This window comes from Haemorhous mexicanus, chromosome 2, assembly GCF_027477595.1.
Source record: "Haemorhous mexicanus isolate bHaeMex1 chromosome 2, bHaeMex1.pri, whole genome shotgun sequence".
In the NCBI taxonomy this organism is placed as follows: domain Eukaryota; kingdom Metazoa; phylum Chordata; class Aves; order Passeriformes; family Fringillidae; genus Haemorhous; species Haemorhous mexicanus.
This window is the reverse complement of record NC_082342.1, coordinates 102,926,764-102,944,112: the sequence shown is the minus strand read 5'-3', so window position 1 is coordinate 102,944,112 and position 17,349 is coordinate 102,926,764.

Here is a 17,349-nt window from a genome sequence, read left to right as displayed (position 1 = left end):
GAAGGTGAACTTGCAGTGAAACATCAGGGGGTTATGCACAGAGGTAAGAGACAGAATGGCTTTTCTCTAAAATCTTTTTATTGTTTCCAGTTTGCCTGCTCAAAGAGGTGAAGAGAGGGAAGGCCCATGGTAGTGATTTTCAGGGAACTTGTAGAAGAGCCAAAAATCTGTTCCCTAATGCTACAAAGCCTAAAAACCAAATCTACAGGGAAAATGGTAATGCAGGCTTTGACTCTCTATTCCCTCTGTCTTGAAGGGCGTTATTGCCCCTCACAACAGAGAAGTCAGGTTATGCTAATCAAAACCTTACCACTAGCAGGAAAATGTTTCCTTTTCCCAAACCAGACAAAATGAAAAGTGACATCTTTTTTTAGCATCCTGGCAGTTGTATTGCCACCTTCCTGAGAAACGCTGACACAAACTCTTGGGGCTGATTCTGTCAGAGTCACCAGTTTTCTAAACAACCTCAGCCTCAGAATTTAAGTAATGCTTAGAATGATGCAACAGCAGCAGCACAATGGTTATCTCTCACTTTCTGTGAAAAATCATCCTTGCTTTGTATGCTACAGTGTCCAATCGAGGCTTTGCTCTAAGTACCATGGAAATGATGGATGGATGGATGGATGGATGGATGGAAGGAAGGAAGAAAGAAAGAAAGAAAGAAAGAAAGGTCTGTCTTTGCTCCCTACAGCTTATATAAGGATGTTCTGAATTGAATTGAATGATTTTTATTTATAGAAGGCAAGAGGGAGGGAAAAAGACCACAAAGATGGTCATAAGAAACTTTAAATAATCTTTCTGGACAGAAAGATTATTTCATTTGCATCAATAAAAATTTTCAAATTTCTACCTTTAAAAACTTTCATGTAATTTTTGACCTCGGAAAAAACTTTGAGAGAAAGTTTTAGAAGGAAAAGTTTTAGAATGGCATTTTAGAACAGCTGGCAAAGCAAAATCATTTACACATAACTTTGTTGTTAAAGTTCTTTCATTATTGGATTTCTGTTATGATTTTATTACTGAGTAGTAGCAGATTCTTGAGATTTCTGTAAAATTGAGTCAGTCTCATCAGGCTCCAGCAAACTCTTTTGTTCTTTAAAACGAGAAATTCAGCATTAGCTAACTTCTTCAGGGTTGTTTTTCTTCTGTTAGGATGTGTATACTGATTTTAGCAGCGTGGGTAGCACAAAAAATAACTTCAATCTTTGCATGGTATCCAAACCTCTGAAATGCCAAAGTTCATTCCTCTGCTGCAGGTGAATGGGTTTGGTAAAAAAAAAACACCCTCAGGGTTTGCAACAAAGTAAAAGATCAACTACAAAATGTTAATGATTAAAAAGAAACCCCCCATTCCCCCTCAGCATTTGCACTTTAATTCTTCTCTGATACTAAGACCACTAAAAATCTCTGGAGATTCTGCTTTTGTTAAAGCTTTAGGCCCTGTAGCAGACTGGTCTTTATTCCAGATGGGGATACAGATTTCTCAAATTGACACAACTTTTTGGGGTTAAACAGACCTCAGAAGCTTTTGACAGGCTCGAGGTTTGCCCATGAGCCAGCTGCCTCCCTTTGCCATTGGCTGGGCCAGAGAGAAAACAGGCACAAGGACATCTGTCCTACAAGGGAGAGGTCCTAGGGAGAAGGATGCCCCACCTGCCCAAACCTGAAGGGCCAGGAGAAAGCCTGTGGGGCCTTGGCAGCCTTTCCATGCTTGACACTTAATTGCTGATCCTCACACCCACCTGTCTAAAAGAGTGCCAGAAAGTGTCACTCACACAGCTTAAGCAAAAATCCTGCACTTTTAACATTGCAAGTTTTATTACTTGGAGTGCTTCAAATAACTCAAAACATTCATTGTCTGACTAAGGTGGAAATTTGCTCTATAGTTTCAACACAAAATATTAAATGTACTGAAGTGCAAAGTAATTTTAAACCAAAATGGTGTGTGATTTCAGCACAGAGCATAGGTGATCATTGTCCCCATTCATGCAAGATCAAGAAACTTCAAAATTAGTGTATACAGCTACAGTCACCTATGTGGGGTTTGAGCTTGTAGTCACTCTGTTACAGCATACTAGCCTTTGAAAGGAATGCTGAAAACAATAGCCAAACCTCATGCCAAAAATACTTTTGATAGAAAGTGATTTTTTAAAGTGTTGAGGTGACTTGAAGCTTGCAGATTGATTTTTGAAAAGACTGTTCTGCTAGAAAGAGCACTTAAAAGAAAAAAATGCATTTACTAAGCTACTCTCTTCTTAGAGTGGGAAGTGAGTTCAGTTCTTTTATTTAATATATTCTACTTTTAATCACACTATTTTGGTAAACCCAATTGGAAGAGGAGGGGGAAATAAAGGGGATCATTGTTTGTTTCTGAGCCCCAATGTCTGCTAGAAATTATTACTGTTTGTTTCACAACGGGGTGTGAATTACTTGGTTGCAGTCAACCATTGTTTAGAAATATATTTTGGAATGTTTCCTTTATGAAAGGTTTTTATTTGCTTAGGACTCATGATTCTGTATTTCTTTCAGCTGTTCACATATTCTGTTGCTACAGAATTGCTTGCTTTTATAATAATGGGTTCAGCTAATAACCAGACATTTGTTTCAAACTACGTCTTGAAGCATGGTGCAAAATGAAACTCCTGAAAGCTGCATTAAACCAGGATCTCCTACATTGTGCACTCTGCTAACAGTGCACAATGGGATCTAACTTTTGATAGAAATCTTCCATTATTTCCTGGAAATAATTAAATAAAAAGTGGTCCTAAGTTTTTGCAAGTGTGGTGAACATATTTTCAAATGTGATGATTTGGATTGAGCTGTTTTGGATCCTTTTAGTATGTTGGAAGACAGCAGTTGTTTTTCCCATTTTGTCTGACCATACATGAATTAGCTACATAAAATGCATCTGAGTTCACTAGAGCTGGATGATCAGGGAAACTAAGGCCTATTTTTGGCAGTGGGAGAGAACTTGGGGTTTTCTTTTAAGTGTTGATTAGAACTGGATCATTTCCAGATTAATCAGTTTAATCCAAATATTGCCATTGCCCCTCCTCTCCCTTCCATTTGTCAGAGGGAGGAATGTGCCTGTGGGAAGGACAGACATGTGGCTGTGCTGGTAAAGGCAGTAGAGTTGGAGTGCCTTTCTCACACAGTGACAGTGTTTGAGGGACCAAGCTGAACACCAAAGTCCAGACTCCAGCTTCTGGCTCGAAGGTGCCGTGCTGGGTACCCAGAATGAACAGCTCATGGGGCTGTGCTTGTTGCTTGGTAAGCACTTTTGAAGACAGATTTTGCCTTTGGGACTTTATGAATTTTGGCATTCTGGAATCTAGGGTCATGGTTAAAAGTAAACCTTGCTAACCACATCAATATTTTCGATCAAAATTTTGAACTTTCAACTCTTTAGCATTCTCTTGTTGTTTTTTAGGAACTATCTTACTTTATTTTGGGTCTAATTTACTTACCTAGATGAAATGAGCAGGTTACCTCAGCAGAAAAAAAATATGTGAAATGATGATGTGTGGTGTTTGTGTCACAGTTGCCATCTTTCTTTGTGTTCATTATGTGGAGATATACAGATAGAAAAGGACCTAAATCACCTTGTCCAGCCCACTGCCAACTTAGCCATATGATACCAACACCTGAGAAATTCATCTTTATAGGCTTAAGTTCTAATCCCACTACTCTTTTTGAAAGGCTGCTCCACAGCTTTGCTTTGTAGATGATTAGAGGCCTTTTCCCAATTACATGTGAATGTTCTCAGTCAGAATTGTCCTTACAGCTGGTTAGCTGCCTCTGTAGGTTCTTCCCCCTGGGCAGAAGAGGCTATTTTTCTGATCTGAAAGCTCTTTATACTCTTTATGTTTAGTAGAAATGCAGGGTCCAGACACCTGCGGCTGCAAAATGGCATTTAGATTTTCTTCCTTCTTTTACCATTTTCCAGACTGCTGCTATGTTCTTCCTATAAACAAATTGAAGGAGTTAGAGCTTAAGTTTGTCAGGATGGTATTCCTGTAGAAGGATTTGGGTTTTTTCCCCATGACGTTTCTTATTTGCAAGTTATTGATCCTAAGTTTGTTTTTAGTTTTTCTTTTGCTCATCTGTTGTGTTTGGTTTGAATTTTGAAAAGTAGGTGTAGACCTTTGTGTTTGCAGCCTCAGTAAGGATGATAGTACACAAGTAGTGTACTACAGCAGGAGCCCACAAGATTGTTTATATCCTGCTGTGCAAACTGGAAATCTTGTTCTCCTTCCTGTCACCTCTCTACACTCTCAGGCAGAGGAGGTAGATCAGGGAATAAGGACAGTTACTGCATTCCTCTGAGTGTCCTGATATTTTAATTACACTGAGTGGTTCTTTTAGCAAATACCATCTTGTTTTTGCAGCAAGTAATTCTGTTAAACATTTCATATGAAATTCAGTGCAGAAGAGAAACCCTGGGCAGCCCTGAAATCCTTTACAATACCCAGGCTGATCATCTGTCAGGACTCCAGCATGCTCTGCAGTGCCCTGGCTCCCTTTCCTGTTGGCTGTTTGCTCGTGTGGGTTGCCCTGAGGTGCTTCTTTCCTCTCCAAAGGAATTTGCCTTTATCTTATTTTGCATCTACTGTACATGATTATGTTTTCTCACTTTGCTTCATGCTCTGACTTCTGATGCGTATGGGAATGTTCCAAGGTCAAACAGAAATGTTGTGTGTCCCTTTTCCCCACCTCCTGTGATTATCATTTCCAACAAAGACAATTTTAATTGGTGCCACTGAGACCATGCAGGGCCAATGGTTTTTTATTAGAGATGAGATTTGATTCAGAGTTTATAGTTGCACTTCCAGTTTTTGGTTTGTAGGAAAAAGCCATTTTTTAGTAATACTTTGCTTTCTGATCCTGGCACATTTTGCACTGCATGCAATTTGGGTCTGTTTACATATACATAAGATTGCCAGGTCTCAATTGAAATTGGTATTTTAGAAGCATGGAGAGAACTGGCAGGCAGGAGGTGCCACAAATCTTACATGTTACAGCATTTCTCAGTTTTTTCATTGGAGACTGAGCCAAATGCTGCTTTGCTGCCTGATGATGCTGCAGTTTTATACCAACAACCTCTGTGAAATAAATACAGTTAGGCTTATGCCTGTGGGCTTTAGTGAATATATATTTTATAGATTGTTTTCTGGAAGACCTAATTCTGTTTCTTTTGAAGTCAGTTGGAATGTCACATCTTTTGTGCCCCAAACATACAGCATGCTTGCCTAGCCAGTCAATGAGTTGCTCTGCTCAACTAAGATGCAGATTGGATTTAATTTTTCCCTTGGTTGGACATTACCTATTCCAGTTTTGTCTGGCTTTGGAACATAAATTGATTTTTTTTCATTTGAGTCCCTCTGGGAGATCTTTAAAATGAAATCAGAAATTGATGATAAGGAAAGCAGAGCTAATAAACATTGTGCATACCCAGCTACTGAGCTTATATCCTTGCCACATTTGGGGAAGCCTTGGGGTGTATTGGATTGGCGCCTAACTTCTTTCCTCCCCCCCCCGCCCCCCCCCCCCCCCCCCCCCCAGTTTATGATCATTTAGCATAGTAATTCTTATCAGCCACCTTGAGCACTGGGCAAAGGAAGCACCAGCTGATGATGGTCTCATGATTTTCCTTTTCAGTACAGATGGCAGCATTCCTAAAGCTGAATTAATTGGGATTATTCCCTGCCACTGTCCATGGGGGCAAATGGAAGAGGGTGTGCTCTGAAACAATTCTCTTCCCAAACTCACTCCCTGCAGGCAATGGTAGGGAGGAAAAGAATTTGGTGGGCACTGGAGCTATTTCCCATTAGGGGACAAACTTAAACAGCAAGATTTTGGAATGAAATATGTGTTATTTGGACTGCTCAAGGTTATTAAACAGGAGAGAGAAACAGCCAGTTATGACTCTGCAATTTTTTATATGATGGGATTGGTTTTTAGAGAGGAGGATGATTATGGGTACCCTACAGTGTAATTGCTATCAAGACCTCCAAAACTTCAGTCTCTCTGGATGCTCAGAGTTATGGGTGAGAAGGGAAGGCCCGTCTCAAAAAGCAGGCTCACTGTGTCCTGGTTTTCATAGTCTCTCTTTCATAATGACAAAATTCAGGTATGTTCAGTTTGCAAATGAGGACACCTACATTTAGATGTCTATGTGTAGGTGTCACCATGTGGGTAAAGTGAGCTCAGCAGAAATCAGGCAGCTGCCCAGGAGATCACTTACAGCTCCATTTTCAGATGAGGCAATTTGAATGAGGTGGGACCTGAAGCCCCAAGCTGACAAGGAGTCACATACATATGACAATATGTCAGTGGTTTTAGCTGAATCCAACCCTCTATGTCTGTTGTCTGCTTTGCTGTTTTGGTTTTTTGTTTTTCATATAGGGCAGAAATAATTACATTCTCCCATCAGAAGCTGAAGAGGACTCCAACTAAAATCACTAAATCCTTGTACCAGCTCAGGCAAAGATGGACTTTACACACTTCTTGAAGAACCTGGCTTTTTGGTACAAACTGGTGGGGGTGATGGTCATGGAAGAGCAAAGGCATCAGCAGCTTTAAATACTAAAGCCCAGCACAAGGAAAGCAGCAGGGTATCGAAGCCATGTCTCCAAATATCTTGGGATCCACTCACCTTTATGAAGGTAAGCTGCTTCCTGTGTTTCTAATTATCCAGAAGTAATTCCTTTCAGTAGTATTATTTCTCCAGCAAGATTTTACTTTGGAAAATGTCCTGTTGCTTGTGCATGTGATGCTAAATGAACATGCAAGTTTTGGCTCAGGGTTGGTGTTGACCAAATGAAATGAACTGAGTCAAGATCTGTACCAGTGAAATGAATCCAGTAACATTTAGATCAGATGTTTTCCCCCTCACTCCCCTTTGCATTCAATCCGTGTTTCACCAGTGTACTGTAGTGGCACCTGAATAAACACTTGCAAATATTTATAATTCCCCACCTTCTCATAGGGAGCTTTCTGAGATCTTTCCCACAACTCTCCCATATAAAACAGTGGAATCCCTTTTCTATCTTTATATAAACATGAAGGTAACGTGCCCCTTGTCACAGCAGACATCTGTTATATGTATAGTAGTTATTCTGTAGCTCACAAGGTTAATCATTGTGCTCCATCTCATTTTGCACTGCAATCTGCAAATTACAATGATTCCTTGAAGAGATGGAAATCAGGTTTGTTTGTGGTATTATCAATAAACTTTAAATCACTCCCACATTCATAACTGGATTTCTGAGATTTGTTCCAGTCTCCAGATGACAAATATTGGCTGCAAAAGGCACTTTACTATGATCGCCTTTGCTAATTGCCATGAATGAATTGAATTGAACAATAAATATTTCTGTAAAGGGCTCATCACAGGAAAGCCTTCTGGACTTGTGTAAATTTATATTTAACATCCCATGATAAATGCATGCCTTTCAGCAATTGGTTTGCAACTCCTGACAAATGTTTTTGTTTAATTTTATAAGTTATGATTTCAGCCACTGCATCAAAAATAGCCATGGCTAGATTTGCATTAAGACAAATAAGTCTTGAAAGGCATTTCCAGTCTTTAGGGAATCAGCAGGCTTTCTATAAAATGAGGATCTTCCTCCCATTTTTTCTGAATGTTTATGTTTTATATAACAAGACAATTAAAAATATCCATGAAGGCACTGCAGTAATTCATATGTTGGGCATGATGCAGTAAAGGAATTTGTTCCAAACCAGATCTTTTGCTTTTTTTGGATTAGGCTTAACATTTCCATCGCTGGAAAATAATTATATATTAATAGAAATACTAGTTATACTTGGGATCCATTCTCATATTGCCACCCTCCAAAGAAGGGCTTGAAGGAATGTTGGGTCAGCCCTTTTGTGACCATCTTCATCAGCAGTTTTATTCTTTAGGACAGAAATTTGGTGTTCCAAATATAATCCTGAATGGTTTATTTTGCCATTACAGCAGCAATGGCAAACCTTTAATTTGCTATGGCTGAGCAGCTGAGCATATTGTACAGTCTCCTGCTCTATGTTAGGATTTTATTTTCTGTACAACCAAGTGGTTCCTGCTGCAAGCATTGGAAAGCTAAGTAGAAAGATGCTGTGAACACTCAACCCAATTGCTGATATGCAGCTAAAGGATACTTTAAGGTATTTTGATGCTGAAAAAACTCGAGGACGAGAATACACTCAGCTAGCAGGAGTGTCAAAGGACTGAAAATAAAATTACAAATACCCATAATGTCAAATTATGGGTGAGTTCTTTGGGCTTTTCTCACAGCACATTTTTTGAGAAGTCTTAACTTCTCAAAAAGTTCAAAAACTTATCCTGGAAAGAAGAGTTCAAGAATGACTTCCATGAGATGTCTCTAGAGTACTCACTTAATATATATAATTCATGTAATACCATATATATATATATGTGTGTGTCTATGTGTAAATGTGTGTATGTTTATTTATTGTTTTCAATAAGCCTTTGTCACACAATTTTCCTTTGCATTTGGTTTGCATTACAGCATGGGCTAATGCAATTGCTCTTGGAGAAGACTTGTACAAATAAACAGCAATTTCATCTATTTGTGCTAATAGAAAGGATTCTCTGTGATTTTCTTGGCTCTGTTGAGTTTATACCACATACATCCACTTTACGGTATTGTCCATGGTTTATCTTCATTAGCCTCAGGTTTTGTAATTCTTTGTCCTTCATATGGCTTGAATTTTGTGCAGACCATGGGACTGCATACACTGGGAACTAGCCTGGAATTCAGGAGAAGCAGGGGTTTTTTCTTTCTTCTCTAGGATATTGGGCCTTTTTGACTCTGTGCCTCTGGTTCTTCCTGCATTTCTGTCTAGTTAGAATCTGAGACCAAGCTCTTCAGGGACTCTGACTTTGTACCCACATGGTGACTTGAGAAATCTGTGGATGTCTAGATGTCACCATGGCTCCCAAAAAGTGTTTGCTTTAGGAAAAAAAAAAAATCATCAGAAATAAAGTATATTTTCAGTACTTTTTCATGACCTGCTAAGTCTACCTACAGAGTTGTTGTACGGCCATAAATGTTTTTGCAGCTACACAGAGGGAAATATGCATCCTTTTTCTTGGAATGGAGCCTCACAGACTTTACTTCTTTGGAGGCATTTGTATGCTCTCCTCCCTTCAGGGCTGTCTCATATATTGTCAGTGCTCTGTGTTTGTTTGCAAACCTGAATCTTGCTGTGTAGATGTAAGGACTCGTTGTTATGGGTGGAGGAAAACCACTGCCATTGTGTTCTGCCTTGGGCTCTGCAGGGTGCCAGGTTTGGGACAGTCAACACTGTCTCCACTAGCTGGATCAGCTGGATCTTGAGCTATAGGCTCCTGCTGCCCACTGCTTGAAACACCTCTGGTAGTTAATCCTGTACATTATGCCACCAATAAACTGTTTAGCCCAGCACCCTTAACCTTACAGGTTAGCTGAAAGTGACTGGGTCCCTCTGCTGAGCTCTGCTGGTGTGATGAGAGCCTGGGTGAGGTTGGCTACTACTATTCATGTTCTGATGATGCCTCTGCTTGTTATTTAGATTTTTGGGGTGCTGTTGCTTGGGCATCTGGCAGCTGAGAAAGCTGCCTCAAATGTGCAGGGGTTTGTAATCAGAGCCGGGCAGATATATTCAGTTAAAATTTAATTCCAGGCTTGTGGTTTACCCTTGAGAGGCTTCCTTCCATCTAACAGCAGCACCAAGCCCTCATCTGGACCAAAGCTGAGTCAGCTGTCTGTTTTCCAGATACTTATCTTCTGAAGTGCTGAAACATCTTATGCATTTCACTGCCTCCTGTGTCATGGGAACCCCAGTAAAAGCAAATGACTGGAGAAGAGCTTGCCTTTCTAGCCTTTCCAGGCACAGCAGTAAGACAAGTTCATGGAAGAACTCTCCACACAGACCTATTAAACATTAAGATTGGCTCAGAAAGTTTTAGATTGTGCAGGGCCAGGAACTAGTAGAATATTCAAGGGAAAGATCTCTGTCTGCTTTCCCTTGCCTCTTACTCTGTTCCAAAATATTCACTACTCTCACATCATCTTCTGAATTAAAAGGATCTTCAGTGTGGTCCTGCAGAGATGGATTTCTCTTCCTAACTTAGAGTGTTTCTCAGCTATTTGAAAGCACTGTGTGGTCTCCACAGAAAGCTGTCAAGGGACCCAGATCATGAGCTGGACAAAATGTATGCATTGTATGACATTTAATATGAATGTTTTAGTAATCTCTTGTGGACCAAAGGAGTGATCTGCACTGAGTGGGGGGCAGACACCAGGGCTGACTAAGGACAGTAGTCTTAAAGATGCAAGTTTAGCAGTCTCATCAGTGTTCCTTTTTGGATCAGGTGTTCCTGGATGGCTACAAGCAAAGTGGGGCTGAAGAAATCCTGCTGAATAGTCTGAAAAAACTGAGCTATGTCGAGTGTCATGGGGCACTTGAATTAGCAGGAAGCCTTGAGTCCAGAAGAAAGGGATCAGCTGGGGAGGTAGGAAAGTATCTGAGTTCAGGGTCCCAGGACCTGCAACAAGGAAAGGCAAGATAGAGGTTCTGGCAGAGTGGAGCTGAAACAGCTATGCAGGAGCATGAGTATGGCTGAGGATTTTATATGAGTTACAATTTAGTAATTTATCTTTTCTTTCTGTGCTTATGTCTAAAACCCCTTCTTTAAATCCTGTAAAGTAGAGAGTCCTGCTAAAAATGTCTGTGCATTTGTCGTTAAACTAATTTGAAGTAATAGAGGTGATGCTGGTACACCTAGGGTATGTTGTTCCCATGGTGCTGGTAGATGTATACAGGTAATGTACAGGGTTTACTCAAAGAAATTTAGGAATCATATTCTTCTTGCACTAATCACAAAAATACAGGCTTAGTTCTGACAGAGACTCCTCCTTCCTTCAGGAAGGGAAGTAGTAGGGGCATACCAAGACTCTTCTGTACTGAGAAGAGTTGCCATTAGCATGTGGCATCTGACAGGGCTTTTTATATATTGTGGATTATGCTGTAGTTTGAGATACATCACAAGGAACATATGGGGCAAATAATTATTTTTTCTTGGCCCATCCCTATGTGTAATATGGGCAGAATGATATCCCTATGCACAGGCGAGCTAGAAAGAGAAATACACTGCAATAAGGTGAGCTGGTCAGAGAAGAATGGCAAGAGCAATAGAGTTATTTTAGCTAATTATAGAGGAGAAAGAAAAACTTACATAAGGTTTTACCCTGCAATTTGGCTTTTTCACAAAATTCAGTCCTGCCTTGCTTTTGTCATGTAAGGAGCTGTAGAACTCACTGATCAAACAGCAGCAATTAATGGTTGTCCGAATGGGTAAAATTGATAGTTTATTAATAAAAACAACTAATTGGTGTTGTAGTCCATTCATTATTGCCTGTTTGTGGTTCCTTCAGAAATTAAAAACCCCTCAGAGATATGAAGCTTGGCAAGAGTTTTTCTTTAGAGTGTGTAGTCTGCGCTCCATTCTAGAGTGTGTGCTTAGATTTAGCACTTACCAATATGTTGTGGTCATAAAGGGAACCTTTTCAATAATAGCAGCTCACGTACTGGGTAGTCCTGTTGTGTTCATGGACATGAACTGTTGAATAAGTTACCGTGAGATATGTGTAGCAATCAGTGACAGATTCTGCCTCTGAGATACTGAGCCCTTTCCCTAAGTAACTGATAGCACTGAAAGCTTGACAGTTCCACTGTATGATCGTTTTCATGAATTTCCTGCCTTTGAAATTCCAAATGGACCACTTCAGTCTCTATAGAGACATTAATTTTACATCTGCTTTTTTTTCCCCCCTTAGAGCTGAATTTTTTAATTAACACTAAATAAATATTCTTTACAAAGTGTTATTAACAATAGCCATGAAATCCAGTGGGTAGCTGGTTTGAAGCACAGCTGTCTTGTTCCTTTCTTACATCACTGGGGGCAGCTTTGTCTGTGCTTTGTCCATATGAACTCTTCTGCCCACACACCTCTCTCCTCACATTCAGACATTGTGGTTCCAGTCGAATGGCAGCCTATTAGGTCCCAAAGTTTCAAAGCATACAGTGATTTCCCATCAACATCAAAGCAAATTCTGATTTAGTTTCTCTTTAGAAAAGGAAGTGGTCATTTATTTTCCCACTGCAATTTGTTCATCCTTGCTAAGTGTTGCTGCAGATATCATTCCCTCCTTACAACTTCCTTTTTCTTGTTTTCCCCTTCAGTCTGCGAATTTCAGTCAGGCACTTTTATTTGCCATTTTAAAGGAATGTATTTTGCAAGCACAGGCCTCACAGTTGTGCTCTTCTGATGCAACTGGAATAAGATGATTTGGCCACAGAACTTTGAGAAATTTGAAAGGTATATTACAGAGCAAACAAAAAAATTTATCATATTTTCTGTCATTTAAATCTCATTTTCATATCAAAACAAATAGTTTCTGAAATACTCATTTCAGAGGTTTAAATTTGTTTTTGCACACTTCAGTTGTACTTCTTTAGGGCATATTTCCTCCTTCATGCATTACTGGACACCAATTCACAGATAAACTTTAAATGCCAGTAACTTTTGATAGAAAGAAAGAAATCATAATGATACTGAATGAAAACCCATCTCCATCAAGAATCAAGTTGAGAAGTGAGATTTCTACAAATTTCTAAAAGTTCTCTCTGAGATTTTTAGATTACTCATAAAATAGGAGAAGAAGAGGGCCATAAAAAGAGGAATTGGCAAAGTCCTTGGAAATAACTAACAATGTTGAAATATTTTCATTCATATAATTATGCACTTTTATCTGATTTTTCCCTCTTACTCAAAATTAGCTTTCATTTATGCTTTTGAGACCTCCTTAACTTCTGTAGGAAGGGGTTTAACGAGGCTGATGATTTGATGCCAGCCATCAATGCCAACATGTGTTAATGTTGTTTTCATGGGCAGTAATGTCCAGTTGTGAAAGATACCCAGCTTGACTGAAAAACTCATTCAAACTGTCAGCCTGCATGGTCTGATGCTAATCTTGTAGGTTACTGATGCAAAATATAAGTTCAAGTACACTTTTAGATGAAAACTGACAGTTTCCAAAGGTTAGGCCACTGGGGTCTTCTAGGAAGCTAAGAGCAAGGCCCATTGTGGAAATTTGGACTTCTCACTACAAGTGAGGACTTACTTTAGTTCACATGCAGCAAAGATGGGAATGAGAGACCATGAAATACAATTTTAATTTGGTTATCCAAAACTAATGAAAAAATTAATTCATGTATGTTTCTGGGTTTGATCTGGAAAGATTTCTGTGTAGATTTGTCTTTAGTGTTTTGAATCAATTTTGTCTTCCAAAATCTTTCAATAAAATCTAAGTGCAAGAGCATTCATTGTGGTTTTGCTTATTCTCTGTTTTAATAAATAGCAATGAAAGCTGGGAGGAGGCAAAGTGCAGGGGGGTTGGTTTGTTTTTCTCTATCTACCTGATATTGCAGACTTAAGATACAAGCTATGAAGAAATAACTAAAGCTCTCAACATTTTTTTTTTTGTATGTATGTCTAAGTAATTATTTTAAAGGTAAATACAATTTTGGCAGCTTTTTCTATTTATTTTATTGGTCAAGATTTCTAATATAAGCAGGATCCCTCCCAAAATTAATTATTTAGAAAACTAATGGCAAAATGTTTCTCAAATTCCTTAGTTTGGAATAAAATCTCAAAGTAATAATTTTTGGACTAATTACTCTGCAAAAGAAGATTTTAGCCAGGAACAATATAGTGCATGTCAAACCCCCAAATCACAGTTTGCCTAGGGTTTTTTTGGCTACCCCATCAGAATGTACAGAGTTCTGCATTCCCATGCCTGTGGAGCAGCCAGCCGTGGGGATTTTTCTGGCTGTCCCCAGGCTCACAGAGACAGGCATGCATCAGCTCAATCTGTGTGTGAGAAAGGACACATAAGAAGTTGTTACAAAGCCCTTTGCAGAGAATGACTTTTTTTCTAATTTACAACTTAATAGTCTTGACAATTAATAATTCTCTTGACAATGAATAATCTTTACTGAAGCACAGTGTGAAAAGCAAACAACAATCTGTGATTCTTTAGTTTGTTTTCTATTTTACCATTACTGCTAGAACAGTTAAAGTACTTCTAGAGGGAACCAGGAACAGCTGGGATTTCTTCATATACCTATGATGTGATTTGGCATACATCTTTTAATCTGCTTTGCTAGAAAAGCCTACAAAAACAAGTCTAGTGGGAACTGTAAAAGTGTAGAGCAAACCTTCCCTGTCACTATGCTTCCTTCTGCCACTGTGGCTCCCCCTCAGCTGGATGAGGTCATGGCTTAAGTACCAGTTGCAATCCAAGCTCAAAAAAGCTGCTTGGGCTTAGAGCATCCTGATCATGCCCTTTCTCCCACCACCTCAGAGGCAGTCTTCCTGACTGAGCAGAGAAGTAGTATTCCTCCTGCTGGTACAAAACATCCACCCTTGATTTTTTGCTGGCTTTATAACTACTGTGCATCCATACTTACCTGCTGTAATATCGTAAAAGGAGAATAATTACAATAAAAAAGGCTGTTTTCTCAAAGAGGCTCACGATTCTTAGGTATGCACTGAAAAGGACTTGAAGAGCTGTAAGTCCCATGTGGCTCTGCTTGTGTTTTGCAAAGCTGGGCAGGGTTTGACAGCTCACCCTGGCACCCAGTGCCAGATGCCAGGGAGTTGGTACTATGGGTGTTTATTAGGGTACATGGATACTATTTATTAGGTGATGATGGATACTATTCCATCAGGTGCCACCTCACTGTGTGAGGTGGGCTGCCACTCTTCTCACAGCAGGAACAGATGACTTTTCCAGAGGGCAAGAACTTGGAGAGAGTGGTTTATATGACCAGATGGAGCCACTGTGATAATCTGGTGTGAGCTTCCAGATAATTTAATAAGAATTGGCAAGAGCAGGCTCTTAGTTCCTTGATGGATTTTTTTATGAGGGGAGAGAGTGGTGAGGTGTTAATTGAGAGGGAATGAACTCTGGTTCACTCTGGATATACACGCTCAATGATGTGCTTTCCTCTCTTTTTCCTAGGCAGAGAACACCATGCTAGAATCCTACTGACCTTTATAAAGATTCCAGAGCCTGAGGAGGTCAGGGGAGGGAAGCAGGGTGTCAGTGGTAGGGGAGCAGGCAGTCCATCTAGATTTGCTCCCTGGAAACCTCGCTGTGGTGTCCTGACCCCAGGCAGTGATGGAATAACAGCTCAACACCACCAAGTGCCAAGGTCCCGTGCTGCTGAGGTGCTGTCTGCTATTTTGGATCATGGTGAAGCTGATAAGGTTAAAATAGGAAGTCACATTAGAAGTGTCTGCGGCATGCTGGTGTTGGCTTTTTAAAATAGATGTGCACAGCTGAAGCACAGTGCCAGCCTCTCTGAAATCCATCTTTGGGGTGCAGTCATACCCCTGACAGGAATTCTACTGAATATATAGTGGGGGTGCTAGAGTGATGAGGGCTTGAAGTGCAGAAAGTGAGAGTGGGTGAAGCCATTGAAGGTTTGATGGATAAAAGCAGATTCCTGAGCTCCTCATTCAGGGGCTTCCTGCTGGAGCAGGGCTGTACCACTCAGCTGCTGCCAGTAGGAGATGCTTGAAGAAGCTGCTTTTCTTTGGGCATTAAAAAATAATGAGAAAAAAATAGCAAATTTCTGGAAGAAGAACAGACTGAGAATTCGCTTCCTTATAATAAAATTATCTCTTCATCTGTGTAGGCATTTCTGCTAGACTGCCATTCTTTACAGACCAGACAGCTAAATGAACAGTTGAGTATCCACTTGTTCCCTCAGTACTCACACACTAAAAATCATGGTGGAAGTGCTAAATGCTTTTCTTTTTAACTCCTGAGACAGTTAAAGCTATTAAAACACTTCAATATATTGTTTGTTTGGTAAAGAGGTGGTCATGGAAAATTATCAAAATTACAATAATTAGCAAATTGCAAAGAAATGTCTTTAGGACTTAAAGCACCAATGTGTAGGCAATGGAACTGTAATTTATAAGCTGACATACCAATTCAGCTATAGGCAACTCCAGCAGCTGCTTTGCTACTCATTAAAATAAGTGCACAGCTATCAGACTAATTATAGCATGGAGCTATGTAGAAAACTGAACCCAGAGAGTGAGACTGGAGATCTTCTGACAGAAGTACTCCACAGCCCCACTAAAGCCTGGAAATCCTGCTGCATTTTAAACTACTGTCTCCCTGGACATGTTTGAAATGCTGCTTACTTTGTACATGGTCCTTTGTGCCTCAGGTTCCTCAAAGATACCTCAAAGATGTGGGATGCAGCAGTTGTTGCTTTTGTTTTTTGCTCTTTGAGAATGTAAACCCATCCTGGTAACTCCTGCTTTTTTATTATTAAAACAGACTTTGGCAGCTGCCTCACCATGAGGGAAAAAAAAAAATATTTTCTCCCTCATCCCCTCTCATAAAAGGAAAGATTGGATCCAATTCCACATATCTGCTTCTGTGTTCAGTTTGTGATTAGGGCCAGGGTAGTGGGCCAAATTAATTTAGGTGAACAGATAACTCAGATGGATGCCTTGTGGAAATGTCAGGTTTTGTAGAAGATGACCAACCTCTGACTTTTCTTGCACGTCAGTGGATTAATTTCTCTGGCTACCTATGTTCATGTTTGTGTTCTTGTAAAGAGAAGTCAGGTACTACTGCTCATTTTAACTAGGCACATGTACAAAATAGCCAACAGTTTTGTCTCAAAACCCTTTTTGATTAACGAGGCTTAACTAAGCTTTTGGGAATAGTGCTGTATTTTATTGTCCTGGGGCAGCCAGTGAGTAGCAGGCCGGCCTGGTGGCCTCAGCTCTGCAGAGGAGGGTCCTTAGCTGCTGCCCTGCCATCAGCAAGTGTCTCCAGTCTTCTTCAGAGCAGCTTGGACATGCTCAGCATTCCGAGGGATTTCTTCTGAGAGAAGAAGCCAGCTGGCCTTCAGCTCCCTCTGTAAGGTTGGGCTCATCTTTGTGTCACACAAGCATCCTCACTTCAAGATGCAAGCTAGGCTTGCCAAATTTTGGAATCTTAAGCTGAATTTCACAGCCTTCATTTACATCTTTACTGTATCTTGATTCGTACATTTTCTTAGAGAAGACATCTCAAAAGATAAAAGAGATTTGGTAGCAAAAGAAAAAAATTTTAAAAAACCCCCTAAAATCATATGCATCTGCAAAAACTTTCTAATCTGTCTTGACACATCTGTTTCTTTAGAAGAAAAAAATTCCCTGCACTGGGGCCCTGCAGCTACATGTGTTGGGGGCCCGAGTGTATAATT